Genomic DNA, 14388 nt, shown 5'->3' with positions numbered 1-14388 from the left:
AGAAAGAATTGGAGAAGATAATCCCCTGAAGAAGCCTTGATTGGCAAAACAAGGTTCCTTGTTGGGAGGTGGATGTACATGAAAAAGTACAAAAAATATTTGAAAAGTATGGTTATGTATTAAGAAAAGTGGATACCCGTGTTGTGACTAAGAGGAGTCAATTATAAGGGAAAGTCGGGATATGGTGCAATAAGTATACTGGGAAAGTGTTTTAATATGTTTTTGTGATGTTAACAGGATGAATGTGGATGGATGAATGTGTGAATTTTAAAAGGTATGGGGTATTTATTATTTATTTTATTTATTTATTTATTTATTTATTTAAAGTCTCTTCTATACCGATGTCCGTTCGCACATCGCATCGGTTCACAAAAAACAAGAACTTTTGGGTGGAGCCCTTACATATAACCGAAAAATACACTAAACAGGGGGAGTGTATAAAACTGACTAGGCAGCGTAATATCAATAAATAGATACAACAAAAACTATTTACATAACTATATACATAAATAGCAATGTACAAAGTACAGAAATCAGCGGACATAAGGCATTCTTATTCATAGATCGATGAAAAAATTACAGAGGGAATTTATGTAGTGGGGGGTGACATGGGGTAGGCTTGCCGGAAGAGCCAGGTTTTCAGTTTTTTTTTTAATTTGGGTGTGTATGTCTCCAGGCGAATATCATGAGGCAGGGAGTTCCATATGGTGGGGCCGGCGAGAGAAAAAGCTCTGCTTATAGTGGAGGAGAGTTTGAAAGATTTGATGGATTGGGCACATAGGGTTCCTTGTAGTGCTGGGCGGGTGGGTCTGTTGGAGGTGCGGGGGAGGAGGGGGGGGGGGTTGATCCAATTGAGGTTGGAGTTTAACAGACTTTTGTGGATGATGGAGAGTGCTTTATAAAGAATACGTGAGTGTATTGGGAGCCAATGTAGTTCGATAAGTGTGGGAGTGATATGGTCTCTTTTTTTAGAATTTGACAGTATCCGAGCGGCGGCGTTTTGTAATAGTTGTAACGGCTTGGTGTGTGTTGCGGGGATGCCAAGAAAGAGTGCATTACAGTAGTCTATTTTAGACAAAATAATAGACTGGAGTACTGTACGGAAGTCAGAGAAGTGTAGCAGTGGTCTGAGCTTTTTTATCGTTTGTAGCTTAAAATAGCATTCCTTTATGATGGATTTAATGAATGGTTTAAAGGTGAGATGATTATCAATAAGGACACCTAAGTTGCGAGTGTGCGAGGGGAAAGTGGTGGATGAGTATGCAAGTGGGATGTCTGGGAGCGGTTGCCTGTTAGATATGATTAATAGTTCAGTCTTGTTGGGATTTAGAGCCAGGTGCATGTCATTGAGGAGTTGGTTGATGGAGGAAAGGCAGGATTCCCAGTTTTGTAGGGCAGTTTGGAGAGAGTCAGAGAAAGGGAAAATGAGTTGCACCTCGTCAGCATAAATGAAATGCTTGATGTGAAGGTTAGTGAGAAGAGTGGTAAGGGGAAGCATGTATATATTAAAGAGGGTAGAAGAGAGGGAAGAACCTTGGGGCACACCTTGGGGAAGACTGATGGGGTCAGATTCATTGTTATCAACTATTATGTAATTTCTGAATACTTACCTAACTTCCCCCATGCCGCGGACCACGCGATGTGGAGTGTATGGAGAGCTCGGATCGAGGCTCTCCCGCTCCGGGCTCTGTAACAGGGCACTCGGGTGAGGGCACTCGGCTGAGGTCTGCCGCAGCACCCCTATTACATTATAATGTAATAGGGGTGTTAATGCACTTTATAGGTGTCCAGGATCTGTATTGTATTTGAAATTGATGATTATGATTATGTATTGAGACAGTGAGATACTGCATTTGGTACAATACTTCAATATTTGAAAATAATAAAGAATATATATGTTAAACTGTATGTTGTAATTGTATGCTGGTTGTGTCTAGCCAGATAAGCGTTGTGCATCAGGATAATAAACTCAGACGAAAACGGCTCCAGAGGAGGTCGGGGGGAGGGGGGGCACAGGAGAGGGAGGCACGAAAGGAGGGTCCCCCACGGGTGGTTCTGCATCCGGGAGATGTACCGGGGTAAGAATCGGGGGTGAGGGCACTCGGCTGAGGTCTGCCGCAGCATCCAGATGCGGTGGAGACAGTATCCCCGAAGACAAAATGACCGCTGTTCCCGCGTTGCCCGGGAACGGGGTCGGCCTCCCTGCGGTTGAGCGCGCATGGCCACGCGCCGGCAAGCGTGCCTCCAAGGTCAAGGGCCCTTCCCCTCCGGGGAGGCACCCTGTTACAGAGCCCGGAGCGGGAGAGCCTCGATCCGAGCTCTCCATACACTCCACATCGCGTGGTCCGCGGCATGGGGGAAGTTAGGTAAGTATTCAGAAATTTGACTACCCCCCCCCCCCCCCCCGAATGAAAAACCGTCACTGACAGCGAACGGAAGGCTCTGTCTCTCAGAGATGGCACCGACCCTGTGAGGAGAAAAATCCCCTACTAAAAACTTTTTTTTTTTTTTTGAGAGACTGAGGAATTTCGCTTCTCAGTCTGTGCTGCCCCGAGGAAATCGGCTTCTTGGGACAGCGAGTCGGGTGCAAGGGGGAGGGGCTAGACCACCAGTGTGCACCCTGTATAAAGGGAACTCTGAAAGAAAATGCACATAAAAACTTAACCCACAAGGAAAAAACCAAAGAAGAAAGAACTAAGAGGCTAAACAGCAGGAACAGATCAGTCTGCAAGCTGCCTTCTAAGAAAGCCCTGAGGAGATACTTAGAGAGTACCGCCTCCCTAAACAAACCTTTCTCCAGAAATTTAGATAAAGGAAAATTGGTTCTTACCTGCTAATTTTCGTTCCTGTAGTACCAAGGATCAGTCCAGACCGCTGGGTTGTGTCTCCCTTCCAGCAGAGGAAGTCAGAGAAAAAAAACTGAAAAGGCACCCCTCTTAACCTGGTGTGCCACCTGTGATCCCTCAGTATATACGATATCAAAGCAGAATAACCAATAAAGGAGAACAAATCCCCAAACATAACAACCAGTGGCTACAACAATACGTGCGGTAAAAGAAATAAACCTTACTGCCACAACATATCAATCAAGAAGATTCCTTCCCATGCCTGTAAAGAACTCCCTGCCGAAGTAAGAAGAAGGAAGAAAACATACAGAAAAAATGGACTCTCCAAAAAACCCAAGGGAGGGCGTCTGGACTGATCCTTGGTACTACAGGAAAGCAAAATTGCTTACCTTGTAATAGGTGTTATCCCAGGACAGCAGGATGTAGTCCTCACATATGGGTGACATCAGTAATGGAGACCTATGTACGGAAAACTTCTCTAAAAGTTTCTATGAAACTTTTGAATGGCACCGGAGTGCCTACTGAGCATGCCCAGCATGCCATGATATTCCCTGCCACAGGGGTCTCTCTTCAGTCTTGTTTTGTAGCAATTAGCGTTAGCCAAAAATAAATAATAAACGTATGGGACCCAACTCCGCGGGGTGGCGGGTGGGTTTCGTGAGGACTACATCCTGCTGTCCTGGGATAACACCTATTACAAGGTAAGCAATTTTGCTTTATCCCAGGACAAGCAGGATGCTAGTCCTCACATATGGGTGATTAGCAAGCTAGAGGCTGAGTCATTTTGTGCTGAAGTAACCGTGAGGTATTGTTGTTGAAATGAATCAGCCGAAATCACAGCAGGTTGGATGTAGAAGGAGTTGGGATTATACTGGAAACAAGTTCTTTAAGACGGATTGTCCATACGCTGAATCTTGTCTTCCTTCCTTGTCTAAACAGTAGTGAGCTGCAAAGGTGTGAAGAGAACTCCATGTTGCTGCTTTACAAATGTCCAGAATAGGCACAGAGCGAAGGTGTGCTACTGAGGCTGACATTGCTCTGACTGAGTGTGCGTTTACTCGCCCTTGAAGAGTAAGGCCTGCTTTCTCATAACAAAATTGTATGCAATCTGCAAGCCATTTTGACAGAGTATGTTTACCCACTGCTTTGCCTGGTTTGTTTGGATCATAGGATACAAACAGCTGACTGGATTTTCTTTGGGCTGTAGTGCGGTTTAAATAGAAGGAGAGCGCACGCTTACAGTCCAACGTATGTAGGGCTCTTTCACCTTGATGGGAATGAGGCCTAGGAAAGAATGTAGGTAAAACTATGGATTGATTTAAGTGAAACTCCGTGACAACTTTTGGAAGGAACTTTGGATGTGTCCGGAGGACTACCCTGTCATGTAAGAACTTTGTAAAAGGTTCGTATGTGACTAGTGCTTGTAATTCACTGACCCTTCTGGCCGAAGTGATGGCTATGAGAAATACCGTTTTCCAAGTAAGGTATTTAAGTTCGCAGGTACTTATGGGTTCAAAAGGAGAACGCATAAGTCTAGTGAGTACTACGTTCAGATCCCATTGTATGCTTGGGGAATGAACTGGAGGTTTAATGTGAGTTAGGCCTCTCATGAATGTAGTGACGAGAGGCTGTGTAGAGATAGGAGCGTCGTCCAGCTTATTATGGTAAGCTGAGATTGCACTTAAGTGTATCCTTACAGATGATGTCTTTAGACCAGAGTTTGAAAGATGGTAAAGGTAATCAAGTAGGGATGTAGTGGGACAAGTGAAAGGATCTAAATCCTGCTGAGTGCACCACAGCGTAAACCGTTTCCATTTGTAGGAATAATTCTTTCTAGTGGAAGGTTTACGTGCAGCTATAAGTACTTGAGATATAGCGGATGGAAGGTTGAGTGGCTGTAAGATCAAGCTTTCAACATCCATGCTGTCAGGGACAGGGATTGAAGGTTGGGATGGCGCAACTGACCCTGTTCCTGAGTTATGAGATTGGGAGCTACTCCCAGGCGAATGGGATCCCTGACTGAGAGATCTAGCAGTGTGGGGAACCATACTTGTCGAGGCCAATATGGGGCTATGAGTATCATAGTTCCCTTGTCCTGTTGTAGCTTCACTAGTGTTTTGGTTATAAGTGGTATCAGAGGATACGCGTATAACAGGCCTGAGTTCCAATGGCGAGCAAATGCGTCCTTTGGTAGGCTGTTCTGCTGTCAAAGTAGAGAGCAGTAATTGTTCACCTTGCAGTTGAGCTGGGATGCAAAGAGATCTATCGTCGGTTGTCCCCAGCGCTGGAAGAGCTTGGATGCTATAGTTGGATCCAAGGACCATTCGTGTGGTTGGAACTGACGACTGAGGCGATCCGCCACTGTGTTGTGGATGCCCGCTAGGTAGGTGGCCCGTAGAAGAATTGAATGTGTCAGGGCCCAGTCCCAAATTTGTGCTGCTTCTTGACAAAGAAGGTACGAACCTGTCCCTCCTTGTTTGTTGATGTACCACATGGCTACTGTGTTGTCCGTTTGGATTAAGACAGTCTTGTGTGATAGGCAGTCTTTGAATGCATGCAGCGCATAGTGTATAGCTCGAAGCTCTAGGAAGTTTATCTGAAAAGTGGCTTCGAGTCGTGTCCACTTGCCCTGTGTCTTTAGATGACCAATATGCGCTCCCCACCCTAAGGTGGATGCATCTGTAGTCAACGTCACTTGTGGCACTGGTTGCTGAAAAGGTAGACCTTTGAGCAGGTTGGGCATTAACGTCCACCAGAGAAGTGCGGCTTTGAGCTCTGGTGTGATGTAAATAGGAGTGGACATTGGTTGAGTGGCTTGTATCCACTGTGTTTTGAGTGTCCATTGTAGAAGTCGCATGGTCAGTCTGGCCATGGGAGTTACATGAACCGTGGAAGCCATGTGCCCTAGAAGAATGAGGCACTGGTGAGCCGTCACCTTGAATCGGTTGCGGAGATCGTGAGTTAAGAGGACAAGTGTCTGAGCACGGTCTCTTGGTAGAAAAGCAGTCGCTAGCGTAGTGTTTAGCTCTGCACCTATGAACTGTAGTAGATGAGTTGGTGACAGATGGGATTTCTGGTAGTTGATGAGAAATCCCAAGGAATGAAGGACTTGGATGGTGAGCTTGAGGGAATTGACAGCACCTTCTTTTGAATGACTTTTGATGAGCCAATCGTCCAGATAAGGAAACACGTGCACTTTTTGTTTGTGTAGGTGTGCCACTGCTGCAGCCATGCATTTTGTGAATACTCTGGGTGCTGATGCAAGGCCGAAAGGCAGCACTCTGTATTGAAAGTGTTGATCTAGTACCCGAAATCGCAGGTACTGGCGATGAGGAGGGTAGATGGGGATGTGAGCGTAGGCATCTTGAAGATCCAGAGAGCAGAGCCAATCTCCCCTTTGAAGAAGAGGTAGAATGGAGCCTAGGGATACCATTCTGAATTTTTCTTTTTTGAGAAATTTGTTGAGATTCCTGAGGTCTAGGATAGGACGAAGGCCTCCTGTTTTCTTTGGAATGAGGAAATATCGAGAGTAGAATCCTCTGCCCTTTTGAGGACCAGGAACTGGTTCTATGGCCCTGGCTCTCAGAAGGGTGGATAATTCTGTTTGAAGAATTATGGAGTGTTGATTTATTGAGTGAGAGTGAAGTGGTGGATTCTCCATAGGGGTAGTTGAGAAATCCAACCTGTAACCGTGAGTCGTGATGGATAACACCCACTGGTCGGTGGTGATGGAGGCCCAATTGCTGAGGAAGTGTTGAATGCGGCCTCCTACAGGTTTTTCTGGGAACGGATTTATGCTGCTGCTCTCTGGGGATGTTCAGAAACCAGAAGTGGCTGTTGTTTGTGGAGGTGGCTGAGCCCTCGGCTGCCTTTGCCTAGGCTGCTGGCGTTGTGCTGGGCGGCTAGGTCTTTGTCTACCTGCTGGGGGGTAGTATCTACGTTGGCGATAGTAAGGCCGTCGAGTGTCTCTTCTTGGAAACTTTCTAGCAGAGGCCTGCGACTCCTGAGGCTGAGACGACAATTGTTTTAACGTCTCCGAGTGGTCCTTAAGTGTCGCTACAGCTTCCTTTATCTTGTCTCCAAAGAGATTATCCCCTAAGCATGGTAGATCAGACAAATGATCTTGGACTTCTGGGCGAAGATCCGAGGCCTTCAGCCATGCCCATCGTCTTGCAGCTATAGCCGATGCTGACAACCTTGCTGCTGTCTCAAAACAGTCGTAAGTAGCTCTGACTTCGTGTTTGCCAGAGTCAAGGCCTTTATGTACAAGTGTTTGAAATGCCTCTTGGTATTGATCTGGAAGGGCAAGAGAAAGCTCCTGAACCTGTTTCCAAAGGTTCCTTTGGTATTGGTTCATGTACAGCTGGTAAGATGTAATTTTTGACACCAGCATGGAACCCTGGAAAACTTTTCTGCCTAGGTTGTCTAACAACCTACTGTCTTTCCCAGGCGGCACTGAAGCATGAGATTTTTGTCTCTTTGCCTTCTTTTGGGCGGATTCTACCACCACTGATTGGTGGGGCAGTTGTGCTCTTTGGAATCCTGGAGTTGGTTGTACCAAGTACGTGGCCTCAGCTCTTTTGTTAACCGGTGAGACAGAACTTGGATGCTCCCAGATTCTGTGTTGAAGTTCTTGTAAGACTTCATGAACTGGGATTGCCAACATCTCCTTTGGAGGGTCTACAAACTGTAAGACTTCCAAAGTCTTTTGTCTCTGATCCACCTCTGTTTGTATAGGGAATGGAATGGTATCAGCCATTTCCCTAACAAAATTTGTAAAGGAGAGGTCTTCCGGTGGAGACTTTCTGTGATCCTCAGTTGGAGATGGTTCCGAGAATAAATCTTCCTCCGAAGAGTATTCTGAATTGGAATCATCCGGTTCCTCCTGTGGCCTGGGGTAAGGAACTGACGGTCTTACAGGTGAGTGTGGCCTAGGGGGCCCCGGTACCCCTGAAGGGCCTGGAAGTGGATCCTGTGGTACTTGTCTTGTCAAGATTCCCAGTAGTGTGTCCAATTTGTTAAAAACTGGGTGCAAAATGGGAACATCCTCCTGAGAAACCGATGCTGGAATCGGCCTTCCTGGTGAGGGCACCGGCATGGGCATCGGTGGCACCGAAGACGGAATCGGAGGGGGCGTATGAGGTATCGGCGAATGCACCGGAGTTGGAATCGATGTCGGTTCCCGCGGCATCGTCGATGACCCCGGAATCGTTGGTGCGGAGATGGGCATCGATGGTTGTGGAATCGGCATCGATGGCGGAATTGCGTCTCGGAGAGCCTGTTGCACCGCTTGACGTATGAGGGCGTCAAGTTCCACTCGCACAGCTGGTGAAAACAGAGCAGCTGTGGAGGGAGGCGGTGTTGGCGATGCCGATTCCTCCTCAGGGCCCTGAGGAGGTTCGGAACCCGGCACCGATATCGGTGGGGATCGCCCGTCAGTAGGCCTTGGAGCCTCTGCTTCCGTCCGGGTTTTCTTTGCCGGACAGGCCGTACCTGTGGTAGTGTCTCCGGACACCGACTCCCGCCGTCGTTGATGTCGATGGCGATGCTTCTCAGGCTGTTTGTCGCTTCCTGAAGTGGATGCCTTCGATGAAATCGACGGGGATGGAGTGGAAGCGTCCCCCGCAGCCGGAAGTTTCTTTTTTAATAGCAGTTGCCGAACCGAGGCCGATGGCGAAGACTGAGCCGAAGTGGACGGTCTTGGAAGCAGCTGAACTGAAAAAAGCTGCTCCATCTTCTCGGCCCTAAGGCGCCGACCCTTACTGGTCATTTCAGCACAAGATGAACATGCCTGAATGTTGTGATCCTTGCCTAGGCAAAGAACACACTCAAAATGCGGGTCGGTAATAGACATTGTTCTAGAGCAATTCGGGCACTTTTTAAACCCGGAGGCCATGGCGCCGGACGGCCGTCGACGGCGAAAACCCGAATTTTATCGTTCCCAGCCGGGAATCGAAAGAAAAAAGTTACCAGCCGGTAACAAATGGGAAAAACCCCTGCTGGTGAAGGTATTTTCTTTTGAAATTTTCCGAATTTTTTGGAGATGAAAATTCACCTCAGACTCCAATCAAACCGCGAGGCTAACCGCTTCACGGAAAAAAGAAGACTGAAGAGAGACCCCTGTGGCAGGGAATATCATGGCATGCTGGGCATGCTCAGTAGGCACTCCGGTGCCATTCAAAAGTTTCATAGAAACTTTTAGAGAAGTTTTCCGTACATAGGGCTCCATTACTGATGTCACCCATATGTGAGGACTAGCATCCTGCTTGTCCTGGGATAACGAAAATTAGCAGGAAAGAACAAATTTTCCTTTCCCTGTACGTACCAGGATCAGTCCAGACCGCTGGGATGTACCAGAGCTGCCCTAATTGAGGTGGGATCTGGAGAGTCCCACACGAAGAACACTGCTGCCAAAAAAGTTGATCTCCGGATCCCGGACATCCACACGATAATGTTTCGCAAAAGTATGCAAGGATTTCCAAGTGGCTGCTCTACAAATCTCCTGCAGTGAGACCAACTGGCTCTCCGCCCAAGAGGCCGCTTGAGACCTGGTAGAGTGCGCTTCAAGCCTTCTGGTATGGCCCGCCCAGCGCAAAGATAAGTGGAGGAAATGACCTCCTTCAACCACCTAGAAACCATAGCTTTGGATGCCTTCTGTCCCCGTCTAGGACCAGTCAATAAGACAAACAAATGATCTGATAATCGAAAAGCATTGGTCACCTCTAGATAGTGAAGGAGAACCCGGCATACATCCAACTTATGCAGATCCTTATCCGTCGCAGAAGTTGGATCCAAATTCGGGAAGGCCGGTAACTCTACAATCTGATTGACATGAAAAGCCGATACCACCTTGGGCAAGAAGGAGGGAATGGTCTGCCACAAAACTCCGGAATCTGAAATACAAAGATACGGATCCCGACAAGACAAAGCTTGAAGCTCTGATATTCGCCGTGCAGAGGTAATGGCTACCAAAAAAACAGTCTTGAGTGTCAAATCCTTCAACGTAGCCCGCCGGAGGGCTCAAAAGGAAGACCACATAAGCCCTTAAGAACTAAATTCAAGCTCCAGGCAGGACAAATTTGTCGTACCGGTGGGCGCAAATGCTTGGCCCCCTTCAAAAAAACGGGACACATCTGGATGAGCTGCCAGCGAAAAGCCATCAATCTTGCCCCGCAGACAACCCAGTGCCGTGACCTGCACCCAGAAAGAACTGCAAGCTAGACCTTTCTTCAGTCCCTCCTGCAGGAAGGATAGGATGTGTGCCACCAAAGCCAGACGCGGGGGGACGTTCAAACCTTGGCACCAAGAGTCGAAAACTCTCCAAACACGAATATAGGCCAACAACATGGACGATTTCTGTGCTTGCAAGAGGATAGAAATAATCAAATCCGAATATCCCCTCTTCCTCAATTGCCTCCTCTCATAAGCCAGGCCGCTAGACAAAAGCGATCCGCTCGATCTAAAAATACTGGACCTTGTCGAAGAAGATTCGGAAGGTGGGTGAGACACACCGGATCGTCGATCGCCAACACGATCAGATCCGCAAACCACAGTCTTCGGGGCCACCAGAATGACAGACCCCACGTGGTTCTCTATCCAATGCACAATCTTGCCCACTAGTGGCCAAGGCAGAAACACATACAGTAGCACGCCGCGAGGCCACGGAAGAACAAGAGCATCCACTCCTTCCGACCCGTGGTCTCTCCGATGACTGAAAAACTGGGACGCCTTTGCATTTGTCCGAGTTGCCATCAGGTCGAGGTGAGGAACCCCCCCAACGACGAGTGATCAGCCGGAAAGCTACGTCGGACAATTCCCACTCACCAGGATCTAGCTGCTGGTGGCTGAGAAAGTCTGCCTGCACACTGTCCACCCCGGCTATGTGCAAGGCCGCCAACCGGACTGGATGTCGCTCTGCCTACATCATGAGCCTTTCGGCCTCCCAGGCCACCAACCGGCTCCTGGTTCCCCCTTGGCGGTTGATGTAGGCTACCATCGTCGCGTTGTCTGATAAGACTCGCACCGCACACTGGGCTACCAGAGGGAGAAAAACACATAAAGCCAGGAGTACCGCCCTGGTTTCCAATCGATTGATTGACCAATTCGCCTGATAACTTGTCCAACAACCCTGAGCGGATTGTGACCTGCAATCTGCTCCCCAACCAGTGAGGCTGGCATCCGTCGTGACTATTACCCACTGTGGCTCCTCCAGGTCCATCCCCTGTAACAAGTGGGCTGGAATCAACCACCAATCGAGACTAGACCTGGCTGGTTCCATCAGTGGCAGAGGCAGGCGAAACTCCTCCAATTTCGGATCCCATCGAGAAAGCAATGCACATTGTAATGGTCTCATATGCGCCCATGCCCAGGGAACCACCTCCAGAGTAGATGCCATGGAACCAAGTACCTGCAAGTAATCCCATACTATGAGCAGGGGTAAGGACATGAGCCGATGGATCTGCGCCACTAACTTGAGCTTCCTCTCCCGAGTGAGGAAGACCTTGCCTACCGAGGTATCGAAGTGTGCTCCCAGGAAGTTGACCAACTGGCTCTTGGCAAAGTTGACCACCCAACCAAGGGACTGGAGCTGAAGTAGAACCTTGCTCACTGCTTCCCAACAGAGGCTCTCCGATTTAGCCCGGATGAGCCAATCGTCCAGGTATGGGTGAACCAAGATCCCCTCCCACCGGAGGGCCGCTGCTACGACTACCATTACCTTGATGAAGACCCAAAGCGCTGTCGCTAAGCCGAATGGAAGAGCTTGGAACTGATAATGCTCCCTTAGGACCATGAACTGGAGAAACCGCTGATGGCGCTCGCGTATCCCGATGTGAAGATACACCTCAGTCAGGTCCAAAGAGACCAAATATTCTCCTGAGTGGACGGCCGCAATGTCCAACCGTAGAGTCTCCATGCGAAATCGGGGAACCTGAAGTGCTCGGTTGACTGCCTTGAGATCCAATATTGGCCGGAAGGACCCTTCCTTCTTCGGGACTACGAAATAGGTGGAGTACCTGCCGGCCCTGCGCTCCTCTGGAGGGACCGGAACAATAGCCCCCAGGGATTTCAAGTGACTCAGGGCTTGCCCGACTACCTCTTGCTTGGCCAGAGAGCTGGCGGGAGAAATCAGAAAAAGATTCCTTAACGGGCGGGCAAAATCTAACTTGTAACCGTGGGCGATGATATTGAGGACTCACTGGTCCGACGTGATCCTGACCCATTCCTCGAGAAACAGGGAGAGACGACCTCCCACCACTGGAACCGGGGAGAGGGTCGGAACACCTTCATTGGGACTGCTTACCTCCGGTGGCCCCTTGAGAGTCTCCCTCCCGAAATGGCCTCTGACCATGAAAGGAAGTAGTCCAAGACTGAGCCCTCTGAGTCTGTTGTCGGGCGGGAAAAGCGGGTGGCCGCGACTGCTGAAATCTGCGCGGTACTCAGAAATGGTAACGCGCTGCCCCAAAGGGCCTGGAAGACTTAGGCTTGTCTTCTGGCAATTTATACACCTTATTCTCCCCAAGAGACTTAATAAGGGCGTCAAGTTCCTACCCAAACAACAATTTTCCCTTAAAAGGAAGATTGCCCAACTGAGCTTTGGAAGAAACTTCCGCGGACCAGTTCCGGAGCCAGAGAAGTCGTCTAGCCGAAACTGCAGTGGCCATGTTACGTGAAGATGCCCGCAACAGATCATATAATGCATCTGCTGTGTAAGCTACCGCGGACTCCATCCTATTCGCCTGATCTGCTTCCTCTGGCGGCAACACCTGTGATGTGAGCATTTGCTGGACCCACCCGAGGGTCGCTCGCTGCAGGAGGCTACTGCAGACTGCCGCTCTAACACAGAGCGCTGACACCTCAAAAATGCGCTTGAGGAGGACTTCTAGCCGCCTATCCTGTAAATCCTTAAGAGCCATCAACTCTCGTAACAGGAATGGTGGTCCGCTTGGTGACCGCAGTAACCGATGCGTCCACCTTGGGAATCCTGAGGATATCCAAGGCTTCCTCGGGTAAAGGGTAGAGTTTGTCCATCGCCCGTCCAACCCGCAGGGTCGTATCCGGAGATTCCCACTCCCGAGTGGCCAACTGCTTAAGCATTGGGTGGAAAGGAAAGGTTTGGGGCAGGGCACGGAGCCCCGAGAGTACTGGTTTCCACTTAACTGGCTCCGAACTGGGGACTGGTGCCTCCACTTCCAGTTCCTCCAGGACATAGGGGATCAAGGGATCCAACTCCTCCCGGCGAAACAGCCGAGAAATCCGAGGGTCATCCCCCTCTACTGGAGCAGACTCACCAACACCCCTATCTAGGTTTTGGAGGAGAGGATCCAGAAAAGATCCCAAGAGAGCAGGATCTGGAGGCCCCCCCAGGGGCTGAAAGGGCATCCAGAGACGTGTCCCACTGCACAATCTTCGCGGGAGGGGTCTGCTCATCCTGCTGATGAGCTTCCGCCTCCAAAAAAGCCCTATGCATAAGTAAAATAAATTTTGAAGAAAAAACTGACTGGCCCTTTAAGAGATCCGATAGGTGAGGGGGAGGAGGAGGAGGGGGGAGGACCAGGCTCCCCGAGGGGGCTGGTCCCGGATCGCGCGATTGAACGGGACTCAGACTGGGAGGAGAAATCGGATCGCTGTTCCGCGCCTCGAGGCAAAATGGGCCCAAACTGACCCCCGGACGAGCCCTCCCCCACTGGGGAGGCAGCGGGCGCAAACCCTGTCCTGTGAGAGGCGCAACCCCGCCTCCCCACATGCTGAGCACGATAGCCCTCATGGCATCCGGGGGGGGGTGGGGGGGGGGTGTTTCCAAACAGCACGATAGGAAAGAAAAAAGAAGAACTTAAAATACCCTGCCGACTCACGGCCTTCCGGAGCTCTGGGAGCACTGCAGCACCCGAGGAAACTCGTCTCAGGGCGCCGAGGGGAGGGACCGGCCCACCGGTTAATCCCCCTCCAGAGATAGACGGCCCTCCGGGAACAAGGCTTTTAGAGCTGCCAGCCCCTGCCTTACCTCTACCGCTGCTGAGTGAAAAGCCTGGGAAAATAAAACCGCACTGAGCTTTTTTTTTTTTTTTTAAATACAACCAACTTGCTATAGCCAAAGGTGTTAACTAAATCATCCAGAGCCTTAGAACTCTGTAAAAAAAAAAGATGTAACTAAATTTAAAGAAATTGAAAAATCAGGACCGCAGGTTCTATCAACCCTTCTGCTGAGAGTCAGAGAAAATACTGAGGGATCACAGGTGGCACACCAGGTTAAGAGGAGTGCCTTTTCAGTTTTTTTTCTCTGACTCCCTCTGCTGGAAGGGAGACACAACCCAGCAGTCTGCACTGATCCTGGTACGTGCAGGGAAATGTTTTGTTTTTTTTTGTTTTTTTTTTAACTGATCCATCCAAAAGAGAGGAAAGAGAACAGTCAAAAGTTAAAACTAATCTCTTAAGTAGAAGGGAGAACCATAGGAACGGCCCACATCTGCTGGAGTCAGAGGAAATACTGAAAGGACACAGAGGGCGCTCTATCTTATGAGAGGGTGTCCTTTCAGCTTTTGCT

General features: G+C 49.3%; 1 protein-coding gene across 1 annotated transcript in view; it reads right to left on the bottom strand.

The window, feature by feature from the left end:
- The window catches only part of EFHC1 (EF-hand domain containing 1), a 176989-nt gene that overhangs the window by 145997 nt on the left and 16604 nt on the right, over positions 1-14388 (bottom strand).

This window comes from Rhinatrema bivittatum, chromosome 3 (assembly GCF_901001135.1).
Source record: "Rhinatrema bivittatum chromosome 3, aRhiBiv1.1, whole genome shotgun sequence".
NCBI lineage: Eukaryota > Metazoa > Chordata > Amphibia > Gymnophiona > Rhinatrematidae > Rhinatrema > Rhinatrema bivittatum.
This window is presented reverse-complemented; position numbering and strand designations above follow the sequence as displayed.